This window comes from Taeniopygia guttata, chromosome 3 (genome assembly GCF_048771995.1).
Source record: "Taeniopygia guttata chromosome 3, bTaeGut7.mat, whole genome shotgun sequence".
Taxonomy (NCBI): Eukaryota; Metazoa; Chordata; class Aves; order Passeriformes; family Estrildidae; genus Taeniopygia; species Taeniopygia guttata.
In genome coordinates, this window is record NC_133027.1 from 2,298,090 (window position 1) to 2,321,814 (window position 23,725).

A 23,725-nucleotide genomic window follows, 5' to 3' on the forward strand; every position below is an offset into this window, starting at 1 on the left:
TTTGGAAGGGCCCCATCCTTTTCTCGTTGCTCATGGGTTGGTCCTGCAGGGTTGGTGTGGTGACAAGGCCCACGTTGGGGTCTCCTTTTGCTAGAGAGGACCCAAAACTTGCCCCACCAGGTTTATGGAGGAGAAAGGAGCCTTAGCAACTCCCAGGTTGTGATCCAGGACTAAAAGCCAGAGGTTTTGTGTATAGAACAATAGATCTGCGAGACAGAACATGAAGAAGATGTTGATGAGTTTTCTGAAATGCTGGCCCACAAAAAAAGTTTCTGAGAGAAGGTAGTCAGGGCTGTGGTTTTTAATTTGATTGCTGCTTTCCACAGGCACTTGAACTTTCAGATTTAGCAAGACTTTGCATAACAGGAGGTGCTTTGTTGACAGGCTGTACACATTCACTCGTAGACACAGGGGCACAATGATAAATTATTTAATTATAGATACCCAGAGAAGGAAACCAGGCACCCGCTGGGCTGCGTTGTCCCTCTGCTTTCCCACTTTGCATGGTTTCTTGCTGGCTGATTCCCAAAATCCAGCTGTTTGCAGCAGTGGTCTCGCGGTTGTTAATGCTAATTAGCGAGGTTCTGCTCCGTGAGTATTCCTGCACACACACAAAGTGCTCAGCTCCTCACCCTTGTAACGAGCATGCACTCAGCCCATTGTTAATTAGCAGCATCCCTCCAAGGGCTTGTGCTCCTCTTGGGAATGGGAGTTTGGTGTGGAGCTGCCTGTGGTAGATTGTCGGAATCTGTGGGTATTGGTGATTCCGAGATTGTAGAAAGTCTCTGTCTGTCAGCCCCACTGCCAAAGAAGAAGCCATAATTGGTCTGTGCTGGTTTCAAGGTTGTTTATTCTGTTTATCTCTAACATGTTCTGCTGCCCTGCCGCAGCTCTGTCCTGCAGGGCAGCGTGTGGGGCTCTGCCCTCAGTGGGATGTTACAAACATTAAATACCACAAACTACCTGTGCTATATTTACAATAACGTGCCAATGTAACACCCCTCAGTGGGATGTTACAAACATTAAATACCAGAAACTACCTGTGCTATATTTACAATAACGCACCAATGTAACACCCCTCAGTGGGATGTTACAAACATTATATATTAAAAACTGCCTGTGCTATATTTACAATAACGTGCCAATGTAACACCCCTCAGTGGGATGTTACAAACATTAAATACCACAAACTACCTGTGCTATATTTACAATAATGCACCAATGTAACACCCCTCAGTGGGACGTTACAAACATTAAATACCACAAACTACCTGTGCTGGATTTACAATAACGTGCCAATATCTGTCACCTACGTTGAACAGTGTGTCCCCAGCCTGAACCAATAGAAAAATGCCAACACCACAGTGAAACATGGAGGGCATGAAGAAGGAGGAAAAGGACAAGACACACCCAATTTCCTCCATCTTGTCCTCTCTGAACCCCTAATCTAGAAACCTAAAATTTTACTTTTGCACCCGTGTCACACTTAATTATTACTCTTATCAAACACTCAAAGCTTGTAATTCATCCTGTTAGAGTGAAAACTCTTTTCCATGGACAGAGATCACAGCCAGTGTCTCTGGGGGCTCTGTCCAGGGGGGTTCCTGACCCCTGCCAGGGTCCCAGACCTGCCAGGGCAGCCAGAGAAAAGCCCTAGATTCCCACAGTAGGTGGAGCAAGTTCCTGCCGAGACTCACTCTGCCATTGTTGGGTTGTCAGCTTTTTGCCCTTTGTTTTAATCTCAGCTTCTCCTCTGTGCTTTCTCCTTGCTAAGCAGCACGGTTGCTAAGGTTAGTCCTTTTCAGGTTTGCCATTAGAACCTTGTTTTAATCAGTGCTGACAAAATCCTGGCTGGATCTGTGCTCCAGGTAGGGGTCAGATTTAAGTGTTCTTCAAAAAGCTTTGATGCTACAGGAACGTGCTGCTCCTTGTGCTGACAACAGTTTTGTGTCTCTGCCTCTTAATAACCGTGCTGTAGTAACACCTTCTTCCTTGGTTTGCAAAACAGCTCCATTCCAAGAAGAAATTTCCTCCTGAAAATGTGGAAGTGCAGTTTGTTCTTGGCAAATCCAGCTGGGGCTTTATTATGGCCCTGATTTAATGCCCGTGGTGATGGAATGCTCCCTTTGGTGGGGGAAACATCTCTGAGAGGTGATTCTCTCTACAGAAGAACATTCCCCTCCTATTTTTTTTAACACCGAAGGCAATAGAAGGGAAGAAGCTGGCAAATAATATGACTATAAATGAGAATCAAATTATACTTTAATTTTTATGTATGTTCATGATAGAAAAGCGGTGTGAGATCGGGAGGTTTTTCCAGAAGAGGACAGTTGTTCTTAAATATCTCTGCTTTGTCCCTAGGTTTATGTGTTCAGTATCATCCAGAAAACTCTTGGTTTTGCATTTGATTGTAATTTGCATTTAGATTGGCTGCCCGAAGGGAGTCTCTTGCAGGGGAGATGGGGCTGTGTGGCTCCAGTCTCTTGCAGATCTGGCTGGAAGTAATGGCATTTACATAAAAACCATTAGCTCTGTTATTGATAAACATGAAAGGCATCCATTTCATTTAATTTTTTGATGAAGAGCTTTTAATATAAGCACACAATAGCACTGAGGTAGTGCCATTCCTGCCCCCCATCCCTCTGTACTGACCTCTTGTTTTAAGGGCAAGCTTTGATTGGGGTTTTGTTGGTGGAGAGATGGGAAGTTATTTCCATTCCAATTTACTGGAGTAGCCAGTTGTTGTGCTACATTGTGGGGAATTATTTAATGCTCATTTTAAGAGGTGTCTCTATTAATTGAACGGGGATTTAATGTCTCCCCGAAGCACAGTTGGTCTGTGTGTGATGTATGCTAACACGTACGGCCACCAATTCTATGGATAATCTTTTCCTTAATCAAAATGGGTTTAAGCAGAACTTCAGTGGCACCTCATTAAGGGGATAAAGTGTGTTGAAACAACAAATGTATTAAAGGGAACTTCTTTGGTGCACTCCAGATCAGAGCCCGTGTAACCCTTCAGCGCCGTGTCTGCATAAACATTTGTTCCCTTGCGTGTGTAACGGTGCTTTGGGGATCAGGACGTGTCACAAAGAGCTGTGATTCACTGCCACTGGAGTAACTGGCTTTGGGAGGCTGTTGCTGCTGCTCTCATGTATAAATACTTTGTTTTTCTCCTGGGTTGGCTCAGGTCTGACCTCAACAGCCTCCAAAGGCAGCCGGTGCTGCAGTTGTTTTCAAGCATCACAGCATTTGCTCGAGAGACCTTGCTGAGAGCTTTGCAAGGTGCTTTGAGTTCTTGACCTCTGAGCTGGGGAGGTGAGCTTGTCTGTTTTGCATTGATCACCTGGCCTACTTCTTGATTTAAAATTCGTTAAAATGTTTTTGGGTCACTTTATCTATATTTAGAGCTCTTTTTCCTCTCTAACAGGTTCCAGACAGATGAGTAGAGAGCTGGCTGCAGAAGAGAGACAGATTCCAGTTTGCCAGCTGCTCACCGTGTACAGTGAGTACCTTCATATTTCAGGAATAAAACTTTCTGAAGTGCCTGATGTCAGCCTCAAATTGCCCCCACTGGGGCACAGCATTAAGTCTGCATGCTTGGACAGTGTTTTCCTAAAAGTACAAGCTTCCTTGGCTTAACTCTTGTTTTGGGAGAAGTGTGCTCCAGCTCCTTTTATCTGAAGTGGTAAATTGTGCCCTCATCCCACTTCCAGTAGTGGCAGAGCAGAGAATTGCTGTGGTTCCCTCTGGTACCTGCTCAGGGCTGTGGGGAAGCAGCACTGAAGGTCTAAAGGCATCACCTGAGGCTTCCTCGCTGCAGGGTCAGGAGTGGAAATGCTCCCCAGAGCTATTCCAGCCTTGCTGGAGCTGTTGGAGCAGAGTGAGGAGGGTGGATGAGGGACCTGCCACGGCACATGCCGGGGTTGCTCATAAATGAGTGCTATGAAATCAGCTAAATGAGCCTTGGCTGGACTGGTGGGTGGAAAAGAGGGGAAAAAAACAGTGGAAAGCATTGTCCACTTCATGGTAAGGATGGCAGGTTTGCCCTGAAAGTGGAGGAGAAAAATCTTTATTTCATGGGGAATTTTTACACATTAAAATGTCTTGCATGCGTGTTAATGGGCTGTAATAATGAGCCTGTGCTTTATGAGGTGTCTGCAAACATCTTAGCACTCGCAAGTGTGAGGGAGTAAATACTTGAGCTAGTAAATACTGAGTAATTGGAATGTCTTGGCCCATGTGCTGCAGTGGTGTGGCCAGACTGAAATAGGGAATTGCCTGATACAGGTGTCAGAAAGCCAGGAGGATTCTCGAGCACAGGCTGTAAAATTCAGGTCAGTGTGGGAGCTGCAGTAATTGAATTTATTGTGACAGTCCTAGCAGGTGATTCCCTAAGGATAACGTGGGATGATGAATCTTGAAACTGAAAGTGTTTGTTAACAAAAGTCAAGGATGAAATAATGCATTTGGAGACTGCGTTGTGTCATCAGGTTGGTGTGGATGTATCCAGGGAGCAGGGCAGAGGATTCCCGTGCTTCTGGGAAAGAGAGGCAAACTTATTAGTGGCTTCCTCATTTCTCCCATATCCAGCCACTCCATGCAGGATGTCCCGGGCTCAGGAATATTCAATCCTGTGTATTACAGCATTTCTTGTTGTACTTCTGGATCCAGGACATCCTTGTGCCCTGCCAAACACAGCAGGGACTCCCCTCAGCTGGAACACAGCTCCTGTGAAAAATTCCAGAGTGAAACAAAACTGGGAATAGCAGCAGGGGCACCTGAAGGACAAACGGTGCCACCGTGCCAAGGTCCTCATCGCCAGCTCTGATCCCAGGGTGTGCTCCGAGCCAGATCTGCTGACTTGGGGAACTGGAATCAGTCGATACCATTGAATTCTCCTTCTCTTTGCATATCTCAAGGAGCAGGAAGTCTCAGGCTGGCAGCTGTGCAGTCTGCACAAGGCCAGGGGCTGCACAGCCTTCCCCCAGGACATCTTTTGGCCTGTGCAACATTTATTACACTGCTGTGGTGTGCAGCAGGTTCAGCACCGACCTTCAGGAGCCCTTCTGGGTTAGAGGGCCTGCTGCCTAGAGGAATGAATGTAGGAGACAAGGATTTCAGGTTTGGAGTCCTTTGTAGGGTGGGAGACTGTGATTAAAGCAAGGAGTATGGATTTGGGTCAGTAGGAGATAGCTGAGGGAAGGGCTGTTTTTGGCAGGGAGCTGGGATAGAGGAGATGCTGGAAACTGTGATTGCCATGGAGCAGAATGGGAAAATAACCTGTTTCAAGGGACTCCTCTGTTGGAATTTGTGGTATTGATGATTTTGAGATTGTAGGAGGTTTCTGTTTTTCAGCCCTGCTGCCAAAGAAGAAGTTATAAATTGTTTCTGTTGGTTTTTAAGGTTGTTTATTCTTGTTTCTCTCTAACATGTTCTGCTGCCCTGCCGCAGCTCTGTCCTGCAGGGCAGCGTGTGGGGCTCTGCCCCCAGTGGGATGTTACAAACATTATATACCAGAAACTACCTGTGCTATATTTACAATAACGTGCCAATGTAACACCCCTCAGTGGGATGTTACAAACATTAAATACCACAAACTACCTGTGCTATATTTACAATAACGTGCCAATGTAACACCCCTCAGTGGGATGGTACAAACATTAAATACCACAAACTACCTGTGCTGGATTTACAATAACGTGCCAATATCTGTCACCTACGTTGAACAGTGTGTCCCCAGCCTGAACCAACAGAAAAATGCCAACACCACAGTGAAACATGGAGGGCATGAAGAAGGAGAAAAAGGACAAGACACACTTAATTTTTTCTCTCTTGTCTCCATTGGACCCCTAATCTAGAAGCCTAAAATTTTACTTTTGCACCCGTGCCACACTTAATTACTACTTATATCAAACACTCAGAGCTTGTAATTGATCCTGTAAGATTGAAAACTCTTTTCCATGGCTAGAGATCACAGACAGTGTCTCTGGGGACTCTGTCCAGGGGGATTCTGACCCCTGCCAGGGTCCCAGACCTGTCAGAGGGAAGCTCTGGACTCCAACAGGAAACAATCTGCGATTGCCATGGAGCAGAATGGGAAAATAACCTGTTTCAAGGGACTCCTTAACAAGCCATTCTTATGCAAAACTCTCTCCGTGACACTAAATATCTAAATAACTAGGTTGGGCCTGGGATCTAAAAATACTTTCAAGAGACTCCTGTTTCAAACACCCCCTGAGAGTTCCTGGCTGGGCAGCAAAGCCAAGCTGTGAGGATGTGGCACCATCCCCGTGGGCAGCAGCGTGGGTCTGATGCTTCCTGCGCTTCACACGGGCTCCGTGGCCTCTGCTCACAGCTGCAGGGGAGAAGGGCTGGGGCAGGAGAGCATTTGGGCATGGCAGGGAGGGTTTGTGCTGCCTGTGCCTCCTGCAGGAGCGCTGGGAAGTGAAGGGGATGGAATTCCTGCTGCTTGCTGCTGTTCCCCTCAGAAGATGCTGGAGATTTTTGTCTGCTGCTTAAAAACTCAGGACGTGGCAAACAAACACCTGGGCTGTGGGAGGCTGGGTCTGTCCTGTCTCCAGCCACGCCAGCAGGAATGTCCTTCATCTCCCTTCAGTTTATTCAGCTCTTGTGCTTTCAGCCTCTGTCCAGGCATTTCAAAGTTTAACTGTGTGTGGTGAACCACTTCCTTTTGGTAGCTGCACCTCCTGCCAGCTCGTGTGCTTTAATAAGCTCGTGTCTGGGGAATTGTCATTTGCATTTGCATAAAATTCTGTAAATTCCTACTGTGTCCCTTGTCAGACGCCTCTTTTCCAGACTAAAATGTCCTAATTGATTAAATGGTCATTACTAAGATGCTTCATGATTTTGACCATCTTCAATATATTCATTATTGCTAATTTCTGGTAATTTTTTTCTCCTCTTGAGTGCTCTTACTAGAAAATTGAAAGAACCTTTGGGTTCCTGAGGTCCTGTCCTTTTGCTGCAGGAAACCAGGAATTTTGATTCTCCTTGTAATAATAAGCCATAGCCTTTTATTTATTTTTTTTTTCTAAAAAGCAGAGATTTGTGTGTCTAATCTAAAACCTCTATCAGAAAAGCTATGAATAAACCTGATAGCATTCCAGTGCACTTAGTCACTAGAACACCACATTGTTAGCAAGGAGCCCTGGCAGGGTTATGTGGCTTTGTGCTAAAGCTGTCAGCCAGGATATGGGATGCATCTTTGTATCCTGCAGCAATTTTGTGAAATTAAATATCTGCTGGTGTCTACTGCATCTTCTAAATGAGGACAAGAAACACTCGAGGTGTTAAACCCTCTCCCCCTCTATGTTGGTTAAGAAATTATATCCAAATAGTGAATTGGTCTTATTTAGATAAATATAAATCAGCCATCAAACAGGTTCTGGTTCTGCAAGGGCAGGGCCTGGCTCTCCATCTCCTCTGCTTTGCATAAATGATATTTATTTTATTAGTGACTTCCAAAAAGCAGAGCTGGAATATGATGTGATTGAAGTGTTAGCAGCAGGGTTGCAGTCCCAGGGCTGCAGACTGATGTGCCTGGGGCTGACAGGTCTGTGGTTTTGTCTCTCTGCCCTGACTCAGCTCCGTGGCTTTTGTGCTGCCCTGAGGTGAGTCAGGGCTCCCGCAGGGGTGATTAAAGCCCTGCCCTGTGGGCAGCCTTCGAAAGAGAACTCTTGGATGTTTTCCTCAGCGCTGAGTCACAGCTCCCTGGACCCTCCCGAGCTGTTTTTCCCAGTGTTTGGGTTTATCTTCCACACCTCCACTGTTCTTTCCACCACTGTGCTTTTCTTCTTTTCTTCTCTGCTGCCTCCCCCAGTGCTTCCTTCCTGCCTTTAACCCCAAATTGCTCCCAGCTCTGTCTGTGGCTTCTGTTCTGCACAGGGAAGCCAAAGGACCAAGTCCTTGTGGCAGTTCTCTCCCAAAGCAGCCCACTGGTGCAGCACAGTCAGTTCATTGCACAGATTTGTCAGAAAAACACCAAAAGCTCCCCAAAGCCTCACCTGGCCTGCCAAGATGTGCCTCGACCAGTCCTGAACCCAGCTGGGGATTCCTCCTGTGAGAGGGAGAGAAATACATCCAGAAACCATAGGCTGATTTTCTATCACTCCTCAGGGTGTCCCATCCTTCACCTTCATGGTGGAGGATGGAGGTTTTTTAGTATTCCTTCCCTCCAGATATATATATGTATATAAACCCCATCAATTTATATTAATGGTCCTTTCTCATTCTTCTCTTATTCTCGTGTATGTGAAGTTGCACTCAGCCAGCCTGCCAGCCCACAGCCAGCCTGCAATAATAATTTCAGCTGTAGTTTAGCAAGGTAGTAAATTGAGAGTAATTTTTAATCTGCTTGGGAGAAAACCAGCTTAATTGGCTGCTTCTCCTGGTGGTTCCAGCATTATTTTTGGCCTTTGAGGGTGTAAATGGAGCAGACATTGATCTCCCTGAATGAGGGGTCAGCTCTTCCTGGACAGCACTGGAACACTGCATCTATTTATTTATATTTTACCTATTTTTAGTACATTGCCTGAATAATACAGCCACTGTGGAAAGGGCCTGTAAAATGCTGAGTTGTGTGGTACAATTTTTCTCTGCCCAAGTAAATCTCTTGTGATGAGAGACTCCATGTAGGGGAAACCTCCTGGGTTAGCTTGGAGCAAGGGAAGGTTTGGAGACCTCCCCGGGATCCCTGCGGTGGTGCAGCCACGCTGGGGAAATGGAGCTGGGAGAATCCAGCTCGTGCCATCACCCAGGGGACTTTTCCATTTAATTCCATTTACTGCAGCCGTTGAGGCTGGGAGCAGAGGCTGTGTGGGACAATGTGTGCCGGGGGAGCTGGAACAGGCTGCCTTTGTGGCACATCACAAAGCCAGCAGTATGTGCTGGAGTGCTCCTGCTTGCTGAGCCTGGAATGTCAGCCTGGCTTCTCTTCTCCTCCCTTCCTGCCAGGAGCTGCTTCAGATGTGGGGAGAATAAGTCACTGTTTGTGTGTTTATTTCATTTCTGCTCACACTTCTTGGATCACACAGGGGGTCAGAGGGAAGGAGCTCAAGTGAGGTGAAGGCCACCAGGTTGCTGTGAGATCCTCCGTGGTGTGTTAGTGCAGGACTGCAATTCTCCAGGGCTCTTCTTGCTCCCTGACAGGAGGCTGTAGGGAGGTGGAGGTCAGGTAAGTGACAGGGTAAGAGGAAACAGTCTCAGGTTGTGCCAGGGGACATTGAGTTTGGATATTAGGAAAATTTGCTTCATGGAAAGGGTTGTCAAGCATTGGAATAGGCTGCCCAGGCCAGTGGTGGAATCACCATTGCTGGAAACATTCCCAAAATGTGTGGATGTGGCACTTGAGGACCTGGTGAACGTGGTGGTGCTGGGTGATGGTTGGATTTTTGTGATTTTCCAACCTTAGTGACTCCCTGATTCTTCTCTTGGTCCTGCTGTTTCTTTTCATTGTTAAATAACGAAGCTCAGCCACCCCATGGAACGGGATGAGCTTTGAGGTCATTTCCAGCCCAACCCATTCTATGAACTTGTGGCTTCATTTATTCAACAGCAGATCCTGAGGACCCTCTCTGGAACTAATTTCGGTTTATCTGACCTCAGACACCTGGGAAGGGAGCAGTGCTGGGACGAGAGCCCTGCAAGGAACAAAGCCTGAGAACAGATGGAAACTTCTTGGTGATATAAAAATGTTGCAGTAATTATTTGGTATAATAAAACTATTTCAAAGTGGTTAAAAATTATTTAAAGGACTCTCCAGGAGGTTTGCATTGCTGTAGCAGTGACTGGGAAGTGAGAAACAATGGCAATAGCACAAGTTTAATTCTGTGAGTGAACTCTAGAGACAGCTGGGTGTAATTCTAGATCTCCTCAGACTTTGTAAAAACTGGGGAACTTCTGCTGTGGGTAAAAGTGCATTAGCTCACGTTGTCAGGTGAAGCTTTTATACACTGAAGGTTCACCTGGCAGTTCAGAGGGAGGCCCTTGGGAATAATTGTGGGAAGCACAAGTGAAATCCTCCCTGCTTTTGTGTGAGTAAGGAAATTCCCAGCACAACTCCATCGCAGAGGCCCCCAGTATGAGAAGGATTTACTTTGTGAATTGTTCTGTCATCACTCAGCAGGATAATTGACTTCTTATTAGGGAGAAGATCTAGCTGCAGGTTGGTGTTTGAGGTTCTGAAGTCCTCCTGAAAAGGCAGAACTCCTCCTCAAGCAGTGACGGCTCTCCCAAGAACAGGATGCTGGAGATTCCATTATACAGGCATTGATGGAACAGCTGTTCCTGTTTGAACAACTTCATTTCTTCCTCCTCCTGTTGCAAATCAAAGGAAGAGTGGGAATCAGTGTTGTTGTTTGTTCAGAATTAATAACAAGGTTATTAAATTTCTCACTGCCAGAGATGTTTTTGTCACGTGCTTCCTGCACTCGGTGGCTCTCAGACCTGCTGCTCTCTTGGTGTTTTTGGCTGGTGACTGAAGGATTCTTACTCCTTCTGTTCCCAGCTCCCAAGTGACTCAGGAGCTAAAAGCAAGCCAAGATCTGTGCCTCCCACAGGCAGCAGAAAGGCTGATGTGGAAGTCACGGGCATCTTGCTGTGAAGATGATGCTTAATATTTTAGAAGAGGAATTCTTCTTGGTCCAGAGTAATGAGCAAGGGGGGGCAGCTTCACCTCACCAGAGAGGCTCCTGGGCAGAGCAGGTTTCACTTCTGCCTCTGGGGCTGGCTTCAGCTGCATTAGGGAGTGCTGCAAAAAAATCTACCTGGAATTTAAGACTATCCTGAGCTGGAAGGGACTCGCAAGGATCACTGAGTCTGACTCCTGGCCCTGCAGAGACACCCCAGCAATCCCACCCTGTGCCCCAGAGCGCTGTCCAAATGCTCCCAGAGCTCTGGCAGCTCTTGTTTTGCATAGTAGTACTTGAAAAGAGAGGGGGAAGATTTTGGAAGCTGGTGCTGGATCTGTAATGGGGTCAGGGTCGTTGCACAGTGCCTCCAGCCCTCTGTACCAGTGGCCAGTGAAAGCATTTTTAGAGGAGAGATTTAACCTGGGAGGGGTGGAAGGGGATTACAATGCACTGAAACTGTCCCTAAGGAAAGGAAAGGAGGATTTACTTCTTCCCTTTTCTGTCGGAATCTGAGGTATTGATGATTCCGAGATTGTAAAAAGTCTCTGTCTTTCTGTAATATCCCTCAGTGGGATGTTACAAACATTATATACCACAAACTACCTGTGCTGGATTTACAATAACGTGCCAATGTAACACCCCTCAGTGGGATGTTACAAACATTAAATACCACAAACTACCTGTGCTGGATTTACAATAACGTGCCAATGTAACACCCCTCAGTGGGATGTTACAAACATTATATACCAGAAACTACCTGTGCTGGATTTACAATAACGTGCCAATATCTGTCACCTACGTTGGACAGTGTGTCCCCAGCCTGAACCAACAGAAAAATGCCAACACCACAGTGAAACATGGAGGGCATGAAGAAGGAGAAAAAGGACAAGACACACCCAATTTCCTCCATCTTGTGCCCTTTGAACCCCTAATCTAGAAGCCTAAAATTTTACTTTTGCACCTGTGCCACACTTAATTATTACTGATATCAAACACTCAGAGCTTGTAATTCATCCTGTAGGACTGAAATCTCTTTTCCATGGACACAGATCACAGACAATGTCTGTGGGGGCTCTGTCCAGGGGGGTTCCTGACCCTGCCAGGATCCCAGACCTGCCAGGGCAGCCAGAGGGAAGCTCTGGATTCCCACACTTTTCCCTCCTGTCTCCTGTGTGGGTCTGCCTGAACTCTCTGCTTCATCCTGCTGGTCCAGCTGCTGCCTTTCCCTGTGGACAGATTTAGAGTCCTTTTAAATCTGTCTGGAGTGCTCACCGTGAGGCTTTGAGGAGGGAAGGGAGCCTTTGTCAGGTCTCCAGGGAGCTAATTTATACAGATCCTCTTGGCTTCACTGGCCAAGTGTGTCTTTCTTTCCATGTGCTTTTGCCTCTGAGATGAAATCCTAAGAGCAAGGCCAAGTGTCAGGCTGCTGCTGGTGGCGGGGCTGCAGCTGTACAGTTCATCCTTTAAGGAGGGAAAATTGCCAAATTTTTGGGCTGAATTGGCCGTCTCAGCCTTTCTGGTCAAAGTTGGCTTTTGTTGTTCCAAAGTTGTGGATTTTGTCAACCTTTAACCTTTAGACTAAAGCACTTTTTAATAATGAGTTTATTTTATCAGAGATATAAGCAGGAGATTAGAAGATGTGTGGGAAAAGAGTGATCTTGCCCTTGCCAGCTCTGATAGGTATCACTGATATATTACTGTCTGCTGATTTTTATTTCTATAAAGTAAAAAACCCATGAATATTTAAAGAAGTGTTAAAGCTTCATTTTTTTCCAAGCCATGATTACAAAAGGATAAAAAAATTGAGACAGAAATTGACTACTTGCTGTTGAACAGTGAGCTCTGCCTAATAATGAAAATTAAAAGTTTTTCGATGTCTGCCTTGAACAGTCTCTCCAGAAACTTTTTAAAGTGGAGTTCAGCCTGAATGGGAAAGCTTTTAAAAAATCTGTTGGAAATCCCAAATCAGCAGGGGGTAGATGGAAATATCAACAGGAGACAGCCCGAATTTGTTTTTGGAGAGGTTTTTCCTTCTCCAGAGAAGGAGGAAATGCAGAGTGACAGAGAAGTGCCTAGTGAAACCCAATGCCACTGCTGGAGCTCCTGATGGATTTTCCTGCCCAAATGAAGGCCCCTGTTTTTTCCTTTGCCTCTGTTCATTTTATTCAGGGTAAGTGTTCCCATTATCCGGTGCATGTGAAAGGCTCCTGGTCGCTGCCTGAGCTGGATAATAAGGGAGTAAGCCAAGAGCAGCCTAATTTATAACTTGTGAAGTGATTCTCTTCAGAGCACTAATGAGCAGTGACCCAAGCACAGGTAAATTATCCGTAGGTTTTTTTTTTTTCTCCCCCCCACTTTCCTCTTAAATCTCTGATCATTTCTCTCCCCAGGCAACCTGTCTTTCACCACCATTAGTGTTGTCTCAGTTTTTGTCTGCATTCCAAAGTTGAACCACTTTATCCACAATTGATGTGTGCTCCTGTAGGGTGGAGAGCTCAACGCTGGTATAAAAGCATTTATAATAGCATGGCTCATTCTTGTGCTGGAGAGGAATAATGGACGTGGGATACAGCTTTAGAGTTAGAAAGCTCTCTAAATTTAGAGTGTGGCTGTGCGTTGTAGTCGAACTGATCTCATGGCAAGCTGGTGATGCAAGGAAAGGTTTTGCTCCCACTGATCTTTTTGCACTGATACAGATCCAGTTCCTTCCCTCCCAGTCCAGTTTCCTTCCAGCCTAATTCAGGTAGGAAGCTGGGGAGGAGATCCCTCTTTTCAGCAGCACCAGGCCATGAGATCAGCCGAGCAACAGCACAAAACCACATCCTAAAGGAAGCCTCTCGTGCCAGGAGCGTGTCACCCTTTGAAAGGTGTTCCAAATAACTCTGCTCCCTCCCTGCTAGGGTTTTCCTACTGCTTGGTTGTCCTGAGCAAAGTTACTCCTCCTGGAAGGAGCTGTCTTTGCTGGCAGTCCCCAAAAGAGTGCAGAGAATTGTGGGCAGGCCATTCGTATGGCACATGCTCTGTGATGTACTGTGTGCTACAGCCAGCTTGAAAATAATTAAAACCCCAATGTTTTGCTGTTTTTTTGATGGATGTTGATGGATACTTAATGGAGCTCGTTGGCAGTAAACACTCCTTCCCTGGGGATCTTTCCAGAGTCATTAAATCTGGTGAGGGATAATCTGGAATAGTCTCCTGTTTGTCTGGGACATTTGCTGGACATGGGAGCTGCAAAAAGAGGCCCTGTCAGGCATCCCTGAGCAGCTGCAGGGTGATAACAGAGGTGAAGGGCCAGCAAAGGGATTACTGAAAATATTAATTACAGATGATGTCTGATTCTGTAAATAAGAAATGCAGATAATGCTGTGGTGGTGGTGAAAAAACCCCAACCTTTAAGGACAGTGTTCATCCCCCAAAAGAAAATTATAAAAAGCCACAAGCAGTGACTGAGAGTCACAAAGTGGCTTTTAGTCAGAGATGTGCAGGTTCCAAACATCACTTTGGGTGGGGAAAAAAGGGAATTAGTTCAGCAGCTGCTGGGCTCTGTCTGGGCCATTTCAGAGGGGACTTTGAGTTGGTGACTGCAGCAGGTTGTTCTTGATGTAGGAGGTTTTGAGTTTGTTTATACCCAGTGTCAAATTCCAGGCTACCAAGTGCTGCTTGCTTTGTGTGTGGTTTTTGCTCCCCCAGGAGAGGGTGAGCACAGGTGGGGACATTGATCTCTAGAAGGTCACAACAACAGCTGCAAGGTGGCCTTTGCAAAATGCTTCACATGCAAAGGGGTGTGCTGCAAAGATTCTCTGCTTTCTGCTCAGCTGGGGCTTTCTTTTGCAAAGCATTCTCTTTCAAGAAGGATTTAAATGTGATTTCCAGATGTTAATGTGATAGTGGGTTTAATGCTGTATTTTGAGGGAACAGCCTTTGCTGAATGTAACCTTGGGCAAAGTTTAAAATGAGCAGCCAAAAAAGCAAAAAGGGAAGTGATAAAGAGCTGGCAGCCATACAAATATGGATTTGTGTGGGAAGGCCAGAAATGTGCTGGGTCTCTTCTCGGAAAACGTGGGATAACAAGGCCTGGCCCCTGCCCCTTGCCTGGAGACCCCTGCTCCTCCTGCAGCCCCAAATGCTGAGCCTCACACCTCTCCTGAGAACTTGGAACAGGGCTGCTCACGTGGCAGAGTGGCAGCAGATCAGAACCAGTCCAAACCCTTCAAATGTCGGTGGGAAAAACCCCAGACCAGCAGCCAGGAAAGGTCAGTGCAGTCGCCTTGCATTGCAGCATTTGTTAAAACACAGGAATAGTTCCCAGCTGGAATTGCCCTAATTCCAGCCTTGTCATCAAGATGAAGTGGACTGCAAATACATTTCTGTGGGAATTGCTCTGGATGCAGAGCACCTTTAATAATGTCTCAATGTCTGCCTCACTGTGTGCAGTTCTAATATAACCAGAAGCCAAGGGCACAGATGGAATTATGAGCCAAAGCACTTTGACTTGGTTGCTAAAAAACGCACTAAAACATTATTTTAATGCCTGTCCTGAGTGAGCACATTGGAGAAACAACTGAGCTGGAGGGCAAAGAATCACAGAGACAGAATATCCTGAATTGGAAGGGATTCATAGGACCTTCGAGCTCCTAAAGTTCCTGTGATCATGCAAGCTCCCAAAAAGCCAGCTGAGGCACTGCATTAGCCAAGGAAGAGCTTTTCAGCTCCTGTGCTTGCTCTGAATGCAGCTTACAGCCCTGGACAGGCTCCTGTGAGCTGATGGGTGGTGGTGAAGTGTGTGCTGTGCCCTGTGGGTTACACTGTAAACATAAATGGAATATAAATCCAGATCTATAAAACCATTACACACAGTGTGTGTAATCAGTGCCTGCCTTTGGGTGTGAGCTCTGCAGGAGGGACTCTGTCCTGCAGCGTTTCTGCTGGATAGGGATCTGCAACAGCCTTTGAAAGTCCTCCACTTGGGTTTCCTTCCCAACTGCATCCCTAAATGTATTTCCAACTGAAATGTATCCTAAATCAGCTGCTTCAGGGGTTTGGGTTGTTATTTTTAAACAGGAAGGAACTCCAAATATGCTTATTTTCATGGTAAGATCACAGGCATCGGCCACCACTGTGTATTTTGATGTTTTAGTTCACATGTGTGTTTATGCATTTTCTTCCTGACCTTGCAGATGTTCTCAGCTACTCTTTTATAGATCTGACAGACTGACCCTTCCCCTCTTAAATACCAAATGTTCCATGTCAATTTAGCAAATAATGGAGTGGAAAAGAAGAGAAAAGCTCTTCTTTCCAGGGCACAGTGGTGCTCCTGCCCTGCCAGTGTAGGTGCCTCAAATACTTTGTGCCTCTTTTGTCTTTTTTGGTAATGATTTCACTGCTCCTTTTTATTTCCACTGGTTCTGCCTGCTTTAACTCACTGTTTTGGCTTAAATTGGCACTATTACTGTTTTATCCTGTTGGGGAATGGTGTGTTACGGAATAAGAAGCTTGTTTGGAATGGTAGGAGCAGCTACAAGGAGAGGCTCAGGTCACTGGGCTTGTCCAGCTTGAAGAAGAGGAGGCTGAGGGAGACTCATCAGCTTCTTCCTGAGGGACAGCTCTGATCTCTGCTCCCTGTGACAGGGACAGGACCCAGGAGCAGCCTGAGCTGGGTCAGTTTGGGTGGGGTATCAGGGAAAGGTTCCTCCCCAGAGGGTGCTGAGGGTCCCCAGGGAATGGTGACATTCCCAAGGCTGCCAGAGCTCCAGGAGCATTTGGACAACGCTCCCAGGGATGCGCAGGGGGATTATCTGTGCAGGGCCAGGAGTTGGATCAATGATCCTTATGAATCCCTTCCAACTCAGGCTATTCCATGGTTTTAAACCTGGGCAAAGCTGTCAGCTTTGGAGGGGAAAACCAAAGGAAGAGCGGTGGAATTGGTTTGGGTTTTTTCTTTTCCAGCTCACCAAGGGTTGCTGTTGTTTTAAAGCTCATTTGTAGTGCCCGTGTTCATCTCAGAGTTTGGTTTTCCTGCTGAGTCCAAGCTCAAGGTATTCCATGATTTTAAACCTGGGCAAAGCTGTCAGCTTTGGAGGGGAAAACCAAAGGAAGAGCGGTGGAATTGGTTTGGGTTTTTTCTTTTCCAGCTCACCAAGGGTCGCTGTTGTTTTAAAGCTCATTTGTAGTGCCATGTTCATCTCAGAGTTTGGTTTTCCTGCTGAGTCCAAGCTTCTGTTGTGGCAGTAGTCAGAGAGAAGTGAGAAGGATCAGCCCCATCCTGGCTGTGCTGGACGAGGAAGGTTAATTTGTGTTTTTAATGCTGTATCTATGGGGCACTTCCTAAGTACAAACAGCAGCTTTAACCTTAAGTTAAAAGCGCCTGAGATATTCATTCCCCTCTCTGCAAAATACGGATAAATACTTCTTGATCTGCCAAAAAGGGGCTGTGTGGGTTTAATTAACATTTGCAAAGTGCTTGTGGATAACATCTTTCATCCGAGTCTCTGAAGCGAAATATTCTCGGCATCCTTGCTCAGCAGCGCAATTATTCCTCCAGCTGTCGTGAGCTGTGCCAACAAAAACTACTCTGCTGTCATCAAGGGATTGTTGATGCCTTGTGACTTGTTTGGATTTTGATACTCTCTTCCCCCTACTCCTTCTTGCCATACAATTGCTTTGTAAAATACAGTGTGTTCTTCAGATCTGGGGAAGAGAATAAACCTGTTCCTTTCCTCCACAAACTTATTTGTGCCTCGTGTTATATTCTTGCTTGTAGCTCTTTTTCTGGCCTGTGCCCTTGGAGTAGAACTGTCTATTTTTTTTTTTTTTTTTTTTGGTTCTCTGTATTCTTAAAATACTTTTGGTCTTGGTTTTTTGGCCTTGTTTTTTGGTTTTTTTTTTTGTATCTCTTTTTAAAGCACTGCCATAATTTATTAAATACCAGTCACTCCAGAGAGGCTCGCTGGCCCATGCACTGTCATTTCTTATTTCAAGGTGGATGTGAAAAACCAGATGAATTCCTTCATTCCCTGGGCTCGAGTTCTCCCAAGTTCCCACTCACAGCATTTGGGGAATTAAAACTTCCAGCTTTGTTCTATCAAATTCTGCTTTTATTGCTAACAATGCTTTGTTAAATCCTCTTAAAAATCAATATTTCTCAAATCTACTTTTAAAGGAACGCTTGTGCATATGTAGTCTCCAAGGCAGTAATATTACCCCTAAGAATTTATAAATTAAATAGTTCCAGGTCCTAGCCAGGTTGAGGTTCAGCCTTTCTGCAAAACCAGAAGCACATCTGAGCACCCCCAGTCTATCACTCAGGTAACTATGGCTATTACTGTTATTTCTCTGAGGATTCATTAATCTTGACTTAAAAAGCATATGAGATTTAAAATTTATTTATTTATATATATATATATATCCTTGAAGGAAGCACAAAGTATCATGTGAAGTCTTGGAACTTCTAAGCTCATAATTATCTGTGGGAATGAAGACTACAAAGAAATTACTTCAAGAGCAGCTGTGTACAGCCTCTTTCATCAGCCTGTGTGTTAGAGCTGGCTCTGTTTGCTTTAGCTCTTAAACCCTTGCTCCTGTTTGCCCTTCACATGGAATAAAGCTGTGGGAGAAGGAGCTGGGGTCTGTCCTGCCCCGTGCTGCTCCTTTGGGAAGGGACCTGGTTCTTAGTGACATTCTGTTGTTATTGGCAGAAAAATGAAATGCAGCACCAGAACTCCTCTTCCCCTCTTGAAATTCCAGGTCATAAATCGCAGAGCGCGCAGCGAAATGTGGTTATTCTCTGCCTGCTGCTTTTGCTTGAGGGGTTTGATGCTCCAAAATGCTCCAAATTGAAATTAATAGCCCTGGTTCCCACTGAGGGTGGGGGGAGTTGTGACTTCCCAAAGATTTGTGTCCGTGTTTGTTGGTGTGAACTCCATTACGGGAGAAGGGATGTCTGACTCCCACGTCAAACGTAGCAAGTTTCATCTTCCCAGATGAGAGTTCTGAATTCTGCCAAGTGTGTCAATGGTGGTTTGAAAAATCATAAATCTGACCACGGTGCATGCACTTCCCTCCTTAGCAGGGACTGGGATGTGGTGGGTGAGTACAGCAGGAGCTGGGATGAGATCCACCACTGCCTCCCGTGCTTTGGGCTTGAGGGGGAACAGAAAATCTTTGAGTGAGCGATGACTTAACCAATTGATTAAAAACTGAGATGAGCCCATCTGAGCACCTTGATAATCATTCACTCTTTATGCAGCTTGTGGCAGCTCCTTTCCTGCTGTGTCCTTTGGGAATGGTGTCCAACAGGGGCATTCCCAGTGCTCCTCTCATTTCTAGTTACCTTTCTGGCTAAAAAGCTTTTGATGTTTTCTTGAGAAATGTCAGGAAATGTCTGATATTTGGAAATCAGTTTTGCTCCCCTGTTTTAGGAAGAGTTGGGTTTTCCCTTCCTCTTTCCTGTCTGAGGCCTGTGGCAGTGCAGGTGTCTCCTGAGGCAACTTGGATTTTCATGCCCAGCAACCCTGGGTGGGGGAATCAGAGAAACCTGGAATGGTTTGGGATGGAAGGGACCCTAAAGCCCACCCAGTGCCACCCCCTGCCATGGACAGGGACACCTTTCACTATCCCAGATTGCTCCAAGCCCTGTCCAACATGGCCTTGGACACTTCCAGGGGCACTCTGAAGACAAGCGGCTGTGAGGAGAGACCTGGAAGAGGAAAAGAAAGCAAACAGAGCAACTCTTTGAGCAGAGCTTGTTTCTGTAACCCTGAGCTCTGCTTAGGAGCAGCTCTGTGCCCTAACGACCCTCACAGCTACAGATGAATGGAGCAGGATGAGCATCCAGGGAAGTTCCTGAGTCCTGCCCCAAACTGCTTCTCCAGCGTGTGTCATCCTGTGCTCTTATTGCTGAAAAATGGGGCTCCTACTCCCTCTCCTATGGGACCTTTTGATGTTCCAGCAGGGCTTCATCACCTGAAGAAAGCTCAGGATTGCATCTGTGAAGCTGAAATGCTGTCACAGAAGCACAGCCTGGTGTGTCTTGGCAGATATTTCCTCTCTCTCAAGTACCCCCAGCCATCAGTGCATATTCCCTTTTTAGCTGCTCTTCACTCTGGGGCTCTTCTGTTCCTGGAGCAGAGGTGATCAACAAGCGAGTTTGTCATTATTTGTTTCCTTACATATTCCTTAATTGCAGCACTTGAGGGATTTTTCCTTTCTCTCCCTCTTGTTCAGTTTGTCTCATCATAAGCCTTTTTTGGGGGCTGGATTTAATTGGTGAGCTGTGTCTCAGGAACTTCAGCTGGTCTTCAGCCATCCCTCACTTTAAAAGTGGAAATCCACTCCTAATGTCAGACCTCTTCACTATCTGCCTGCCCCAGGGGCCTTTTCTCTTTTTTTTTTTTTGAGCAAACTGGCATTTCCGAAGCTGGCTGAGTTATTCCCCCCACCTCTGGGCCATTTTTTCCCTGAACTGCTATGATTGATTCCATCCACTCCCTTTAAGCAGCCCTTTTCACTTAGCAGAGTCAACACAGTAAAACAGACTTGGAAAACAGATTTGTTATACCTTAATATTTCAAACTCCCCAGCCTCCCATTTTTACTTTATTTTAACAGAAGCCTCTGGAAATCTTTTTTTGGAGGTTTTTATCTCATTTGATGGCTGGCTCCATGCTCCAGCACTCAACACACGTTTAATGGCCTTAAGCATCATGTAATGCTTCCCATTCCCAGGATCTGTGAGCCTGAGACAGCTCAACACTCTCAGCTCTGCAAATGCAGCCATCTGGGAGGTTAATTGCTAAAAAATGGTTATTGACAAAAAGAGCAGCGTCACACTTCGGTCTGGGAGCAGAAAGTTGGGCTGAGGGCGCTGGGAGGTTCATGGCTCATCTGCATTTGGATACACAGGCAAATTAATCAGAATTCAGCTTCTCAGGTCCAATTGTTTGAAGTTTATGAAATTTAGTTCTTGCTCTGAATGAAATTTGCCTGAAGGTTTGTCTTAATTTACTTCCAGAGGTAAAATTAAGGTAATTGGAAAGAAGGTCACTTCTGCAAATAGAGGTTTTGTGTTGTTGGACTAATTGACTTGGATTAATACCTTTTTACTTAAAAATAGAGTAATTTTCACTAAGTGAAGTCAGAGCTGGGGTAGGATTCTTGCTGTTTTCAAAGGGATTCTTATTTACTTTGATTTATTCCCCATTTCTGTGGTGGCTGGGCCCTGAGAGTTTGTCACTGACCCTGGGCTCGTGTGTGTTGTGCACAGCAAATCCACACCAAGGAAGATCTGCCTTCCCTGTGAAATAAAATTTCTTGAGTCTTGCAGAGCAGTTTTAATTGAAAATTTATTTTAAAGCAAGCAGTGTTTTTTCCTGGCACAGGAAAGTAGTAAAGAAGAAAAGCTCCCTGGATGCTTGTAGGAAATTTCAGTTTTTGTTTTTAATTTTATTGTTTCTGAAATCTGTAATGAAAACAACATTTCTGTGCAGTGTAATGGTTTTAAAAACAGTCCAAAATGAAAGCTTGGGCAGCTCTTGGATCTGTTTTCCTATGGAAAATGCTTCTTCCTTGTGGATGAAAAATCTTGCTTACAATTTGATTCTCAGATTTAAACCTGTCTGCTTTAAACCTCTTGAATCTACACACATAATTCATCCTTCCTGGCAAAAGCTCTGGTGCTGATTTTTCCTTGTAAAATCAATAAACAGAGATAAAGAGGGAAAAGAAATGCTGAGATCTTTGAGGAAGGGGTGTGCTGCTGCTTTTGCAGGTACTTGGGAGAAATGAAATTTAAGGCAATTTCCTCATCTCAAGCTGCTGTTCTTTTTGTAGGTATTGACTTTTAAATCTTGTTCCTTCTCCAGTTTCCTGCAAGGAGAGGAACACTTGCACTGAGCTGAACTCGAGCAGATGGTGTTGGAAAAGTGTGAGCAGGAGAGAGGGACCTGCCACTGCTCTCAAGCACAGATTAAACACAATTTCTCTCTGTGAAAGCCCCTCTTAACTTTAGACCGTGGCTATTTTACCTTGAGTATCATCCTTTCCACTTGAATTACGGCACTGCAGTTTAATTGTAATAAATTAGCAAGTTTAAATGTGATGACTGTTTCAAAAGCTTGGATTTTTGCCTGCCTGGTATTTGGATATGGATAGCTCTGATTGGCATCAGGAATTACTGCCTTGGCATTGAATTCAGCACAGTGGATAATCATAAAATCCCAGTCTGGTTTGGGGTGGAAGGAACCTTAAAATTTATCCTGTTCCCACTAACTCAGGTTGCTCCAAGCCCCATCCAACCTGGCCTTGGACACTTCCAGGGATCCAGGGGCAGTCGCAGCTTCTCTGGTCACCCTGTGCCAGGGCAGAATTCCTTCCCAATATCCCATTGAGATCTACCCTCTCTCAGCCCAGAGCATTTCCCCCTTTTCCTGTCACTCCATGCCTTTGCAAAATGTCCTTTTCCAGCTCTCCTGTCAGGCCCCCTTGGTTATCTGTACTGATAAGGGATGGACACTGTGCTGGTTCTTAGCACTTCTTCAGTCTCGTGTTGGTTTCAGAGAGGTTTGGGGAAGAAGAAAAGCATTGGCTTCGTTTCTTTATTTCTTTCTTTAAGCCAGAAGGGTTTTTTGGGTTTGATAGAAGCCCAAAGCTGCTTCCCTTGGAGCTGAGGTGTCTCAGGGTGATGCTGGAATATGCAGAGCAGGGAGAGCTTGAAGTGTCTCCAGAGGTGCTCAGAGGGGGAGATTTCTCAGATCTTTTGTAGTATAAAGTGTTTGAGTCACCGATGGTGGCTCCTGGCAGGACCTTTGCAGTGAGGGCTCTTTGATGCTGTGGTGGGCCACTGTCAGTCAAGCTGTGACATTCCTGCCCTGTCCCCCTGCCCACCTGGCACAGCCTGGACACGATCCCATGGTTCAACTTCCAGCTCCAAAACCAGGACAGCTTGGTCCCAGCTCCCTTTTAGGACATTCCCCAGCCAGTGCCATTTCCTGATCCTTATCTTGGACTCTTTGGGTCCACTCTGGCTCGGTTTGACTCACTATTATAGGTACAATATTATAGGTACATTATTCCTTGTCCCTGTCATTCCACCTCTGATTATTCCTTGTGTCACCTCTCTGTGTGGGAACTGAGCCCTTCCAGGTGAGGGACACTTTTCCAGGATGGAGCCCATGGACCACGTTCTTGGGGCCATCTCTAGTTACACTAATATTGGCATTAAATTTGCTGATAGTAATTGTTCTTCCCATGGCAGGGTTGTCCCTTTTCTAATTTTTCTTGTCTGATTTGACTATAAAAGTGTTAAAGTCTCTGTCAGAGGCTTTCTCTGTAGTCCTGTCTGGAGCCTCAAAACTTTAATTTTGTCACAACACAGGACCTTTCTCTGTCTAATCTTTATGCTAATATTTGTGTCATCATGCTAAATTCCCTCCTTTGCCAATGTGCCCAGGCCTTGATATGAAATTAAACCATGGGAAATCCAAACTACTTCAGCAAAAAACTTCAATTTCTGGTCATGAGGTGGCTCAGGGTGGCTGGGGAAGCAGTGCTGATGGAAATCTGCACCATCCAAGGGCTCCCTCAGCACAAGATGCTAAAATCAGCACCCAAAGAGGGAGAATTGGCTGTATATTTCTCAATTTATGTGGTTTTAATCCCTTAAATCATTCACAAAACACAATCCCACATGGTTTAAGGTTTATGGGGGGAGAGAGTGAGGCTGCTTTCTCTTGGTGAGCAAAGAAGTTCAAAAGCAATAGGTTGCCTTAAGTGATACCTCACTAACTATTTCTTCATCCCATGGCTACAGCTTCAGACTTTACAGAAACTGGTTTGTTTGTTTTGTTTTGTTTTGTTTTTAGGAGAAATCCAAGACAAATATTGAAATATCTTAGGTATTCATATTTGAGGCATGTCAAACATCTCATCTTGGCAGAACCAAGCACAGTTGAGGCTAATACATAAAAGTGTAATAAAATAGATATGTTGCTCCTGTCTGCTGTTACTGTGAAATTCCCATTTCAATTTCATTTTCTGAACAAAACATTACCTTTTAATGAGTCCAGATCTGTAAGGGAT

General features: G+C 45.4%; 1 protein-coding gene across 7 annotated transcripts in view; it reads left to right on the top strand.

The window, feature by feature from the left end:
- Positions 1-23,725, top strand: part of EXTL3 (exostosin like glycosyltransferase 3) — a 138,233-nt gene that overhangs the window by 39,272 nt on the left and 75,236 nt on the right. For all 7 annotated transcript variants that reach the window (XM_032747526.3, XM_041714965.2, XM_072926251.1 and 4 more), the window contains exon 2: positions 3,431-3,505. The gene's annotated coding sequence lies outside the window, so the exon portion shown is untranslated. The remainder of the gene's footprint in view (positions 1-3,430; positions 3,506-23,725) is intronic.